Here is a 5,456-nt window from a genome sequence, read left to right as displayed (position 1 = left end):
AGAAAATTATTAAAACAACGACGTATGATAACTGAACGTTACGAAAATAAAAAGGGAGGGGGTGGTATTTTAACTGTCGTTGTTGTCGCGATTTTTTTACTCTCTCTTGAGTCCAATTTTGTTCCTCAGATTAAAATAGGATTTTTTAGAAAATTATTAAAACAATGACGTATGATAACTGAACGTTACGAAAACAAAAAAGCGGAGGGGGTGGTATTTTAACTGTCGTTTTTGTTACGATAATAAAATGGCGATGTTTACCATGTTAGCATTATACTTGCTTTAGTAAATCGTGTCTACGGTTTAAAAAAATTCTCACGTTTTAGTGAGAAAATCCCGAGTGCATAATCGGTGCTTACAGAGCAATCTTAGTTCGAGGTTGGTTGTTTGTTTGTTGGGGCTTTGTGACGTCAAGCACAAGAGCAGTGAAAACAAACTTCGCACATCTTTACTAAATATGCCATGTTGAACGTTGACAGAGTGAAAAAAAAAGTCAACATACAACAAAATGTTATTTGGACAACGGGAGGCTGTTATGAGATTAACCCTAATGTTACATATGGCTCCAGATGAGGGCCCATTTTGTAAAACTTTCTGTTACCTAAATCAAAACACATTAATAATAGCGTTTACTTTACCCGACTCGTCTGCTTTACTAAAATACAGAAATTCATATAATTTTCTATAATTCTACGCAAATAAAACTATTTGCTTCCTTACAAACAGCCCCCCCCCCCAGTGGCGCAGCGGTATGTCTGCGGACTTACAACGCTAGAAACCGGGTTTCGATACCCGTGGTGGGCAGAGCACAGATAGCCCATTGTGTAGCTTCAAACCTTACAAACTTAACTCTTAGTCACTTAGGGGCACTGCGGTATGTCTGCGGACTTACAAGTAGAAACCGGGTTTCGATACCCGTGGTTGGCAGAGTACAGATAGCCCCTTGTGTAGCTTTATGCTTAACTTCAAACAAACAAACTTAACTCTTAGTCACCTAGGGGCACTGCGGTATGTCTGCGGACTTACAAGTAGAAACCGGGTTTCGATACCCGTGGTGGGCAGAGCACAGAAGCCCCTTGTGTAGCTTTATGCTTAACTTCAAACAAACAAACTTAACTCTTAGTCACCTAGGGGCACTGCGGTATGTCTGCGGACTTACAACGCTAGAAACCGGGTTTCGATACCCGTGGTGGGCAGAGTACAGATAGCCCATTGTGTGGCTAAATTTTACAGCTTCCCGGGTTCTGCTCTGAGCTCGTCTGTACAAAAACATATCAAGGTAATTAGTAGATTGAAAACAAACTTGTACTGTGTCTTCATTAATAGTGACTTCTTTCAGGGATTTTTTGCAGTAATTTAGCCAAAAATTAGTTATATAGATATTAATACCCGAGATAGTGGCATTCTGGTTTATGTATTTTGGGAGATGTACAGAGTAAGCCTGGGTGTGACCGTATTGATCTTATGATATTTGGGTATTACCATTAATAATTCGTTGTTTTTTTAAAAAATTAGCAAATGTCTGTGAAGGTTATATTCCCTGCAAACAGTTGCATCATACTTGAGTTTAAATATGTCTGCTAGAATGAAAACACTTTCCTGTGATAATATGTTTTATCTAAAATAACAATAGCGTTGTCCTTATCTGCTCTAGTGATAACTATATTGGGATTTCAACGTTGTTCTTATTTGCTCTAATGATAAATATATTGGGATTTTAACGTTGTCCTTATTTGCTCTTGTGATAACTATATTGGGATTTTAACGGTGTCCTTATTTGCTCTAATGATAAATATATTGGGATTTTAACGTTGTCCTTATTTGCTCTAGTGATAAATATATTGGGATTTTAACGTTGTCCTTATTTGCTCTAATGATAAATATATTGGGATTTTAACGGTGTCCTTATTTGCTCTAATGATAAATATATTGGGATTTTAACGTTGTCCTTCTTTGCTCTAAGGCCTTTATAAAAACGTTTCCCAATAATTCTGTGTGTAAATATTATCAATAACGCCTTGGAAATAACGATGTCTGATGTGGGTAAAGAGTCGTGTAACACAAATATGGAAATTAAGAAACTAATTCATAGAAAATTCCAACAGGTAAAACTTAAACAACTACTTGTTTCTTTAAAACTAAAAAAAAAACAACTAAGAATTAAATATGAGAAAAAAATGTTTTGTTTCTAATTGACACAACTTTTTATTAGTAAAAACACGTGTGAATACTAAGAACTAATTAACCTTATGCAAGAGTCCTCTGTACTCTACTCTATATATTTGCGCATGCTCAAGTTGTAAACTTGAATATATTGATTACTGATTCCACCACCAGGGGATTCTAGTTTTAAAACTATGTATCAAACTATTATAGACAAAGCGCCTGTTTTGTGAAAGTGGGTTTTCTCGGAGCTCTCCTGTTTCCCCTTACATCAAATTCTATGACATTTAGATTTAATGATTCCACCACCAGGGGATTCTAGTATGAATCAAACTATTATAGACAAAGCGCCTGTCCTGTGAAAATGGGTTTTCTCGGAGCTCTCCTGTTTCCCCTTACATCAAATTCTATGACATTTAGATGATTCCACCACCAGGGGATTCTAGTTTTAAAACTATGTATCAAACTATTATAGACAAAGCGCCTGTCCTGTGAAAATGGGTTATCTCGGAGCTCTCCTGTTTCCCCCTTACATCAAATTCTATGACATTTAGATTTAATGATCCCAGCCACCAGGTGACCCTGATCACGGGGTGTTTGTTACGATATGGTTTATCAAATGTTTGTCGTCTTGTTTCTTCTCTTCTCTTCGATGACGTCATCCGCCTTGATCTTCTCTCTGCCTCCAGACATTTCTCCAGTCTTCATATGATCAATCTCTTAAAATTTATCAAATTTACAAACTCAGTAAATAACTTATCGCGAGCAGGGCGAAGGGGGACACTTAATATCCCTGAACAGCCCAGTTTGGGAAAGTTTACTTTAAAAACTAAATCCCTGTCAGGGTTTTTTGTTGTATTATCGACAAACACGCGTTAGGCATGTGACTTACGAACTTTGGTTTGTTTGTTGTAGGTCCGAAGCTATACAATAACATATCTGGTTCTATTCTTAGCGTTATAAGCCCTCAGACTTGCCACTGGGCCATCGGTGAGCACGAAAACCAACGTCCAATAACAAAGAACAAACAGGTTCTATCTCTGAAGCTTAAACTAGCTCACAGAGATTTCGGTAAATGACCCAATTTTTAATTCAAAAACAACTCGTTAGTGATCATTTAATGTAGAACGATTGCACCCTGTTGTTGGTCACTTAATATACAAACGACTATGTTCTGTTGTTGGTCACTTAATATACAAACGACTATGTTCTGTTGTTGACTTAATATACAAACGACTATGTTCTGTTGTTGGTCACTTAATATACAAACGACTATGTTCTGTTGTTGACTTAATATACAAACGACTATGTTCTGTTGTTGGTCACTTAATATACAAACGACTATGTTCTGTTGTTGGTCACGTAATATAAGAACGACTACGTCCTGTTGTTGGTCACTTAATATACAAACGACTATGTCCTGTTGTTGGTCACTTAATATACAAACGACTATGTTCTGTTGTTGGTCACTTAATATACAAACGACTATGTTCTGTTGTTGGTCACGTAATATAAGAACGGCTATGTCCTGTTGTTGGTCACTTAATATACAAACTACTGCGTCCTTTGTTAGCCACTTGATATAAAAACGATTAGTTCCTCTGACTCAAACCACTGGAATAACATACTCGTGATACATACTTGATAGTTATCAGTAAGAAATTCAAACATAATTCTTGTCTCTCATGTTTCTGTGCCGCAACTAAGACAACGAAGTATACTTTAAATCAGAAAAGTTAGTGGTTTATAAAAATATCATGCATAGATACGGTAGCCTTTTTTCATTTAATGTTTTTCCGAAAAAAATTGAGACAGCTAACTGACCCTTATATATATATATATGTAGTAATAATAAATTCCTTCTTTGAAAAAAAAATCAAAAATTCATAACATCTATAAAATTAATTTTCGTTACTGTGAATGGTGGCACCCAGTCTCTTCAGTTATTCACAAAAAAAAAAACACTGGTACAAAACCAAGATCTTTGTAATCAATAATTAATTAACCTTTAACCCACACCGACCCCTTAATAATATCGGTAAAATATAAGCCTACGTCCGCCCTTTATTCAGTGAATATGCCCTCTAAAAATGTCCGTAGCAAAAGTAAAAACCATTCATAGTTGTAAAACACACAGCTCTTCCATTGTTGGCTTTACTGACGCCGAAGCATAGGAGAAACGCCAACTGTTTTCGTTCTAATTTACCCCAAATACGCATGCGTGAAGTTAGAACTGACAGGCTTTGAAAAAACGATATATCCGTTATTGATAAGTCATATTATGTACAGATAGTGTTCGCCCGTTAATTTTTTAATTTACGAAGTGTACCTAAAATACAAACTTTGCTTCGAGTTGGCTAAAATGATGTTAGAAACACAATAAACATATTTTTTAATTGCTTTTACAGTCATTTTTTACAACGTTATATACTGTTGAATATATTAATTGTAAACACGTTATATACTGTTGAGTATATCTGACAAACCTGGAGTTATCGTTCGGTGAAAATTCTACTTCCTTCAGCTGGTCTTATTCTTTCGCATCAATAGGGGCTGTTTCGAAAACCCCTGCAGGAGCGTTTAATTTCTCGGCCAGTTGAAGAGCCAAACTGTGGAGGCTGTTGAAGAGTTGTTACGAGTAGTGACCTCACAAAAAAAAAGAAAATAATATCCTCATAATACTTCGCTCTTGCTGGCTTAAATGTTACGTATGGTGTTTTAATACTGGTCAAAATAATCCTTAATTGTCCACTGATTGTAATTGGACATAATCGTTGGTCATCATGCTAATGGTAATTTTTGATTTTGACTTTCAAATCCTCTTACAATGGTTTGGAAGTTAGATCACCACAAGATTAGAAACATTATGGCTTATCCTACCGTATGGTCAACTGGGAAACCTGTTAAATATTATAGTTATAAAACATAGAAACTTTTTGTCTAAAAAAAATGTAATATAACAAATGGGCAACAACAGACCACTCACCCACCATTGAGGAAAAGTAAAACTTAAACACACCCTATATTTCCCAAAAATTATTTGACTCCACTCATAAACTCTTGTAACGTGCCGGTCTACACTACTGCCAAGAGCAACTCATTCTATAAATCAATTAATCACCCTATTGGGAAAGTAAAACTGTTTTATTTGGAGCCTATCCTGTCTTATCTGGAGCCTATCTTGTCTTATCTACAGCCTATCCTGTTTTATCTACAGCCTATCCTGTCTTATCTGGAGCCTATCCTGTCTTATCTGGTACCTATCCTGTCTTATCTGGAGCCTATCCTGTCTT

The sequence above is a fragment of the Limulus polyphemus genome, unplaced genomic scaffold (assembly GCF_000517525.1).
Source record: "Limulus polyphemus unplaced genomic scaffold, Limulus_polyphemus-2.1.2 Scaffold7199, whole genome shotgun sequence".
Taxonomy (NCBI): domain Eukaryota; kingdom Metazoa; phylum Arthropoda; class Merostomata; order Xiphosura; family Limulidae; genus Limulus; species Limulus polyphemus.
This window is presented reverse-complemented; position numbering follows the sequence as displayed.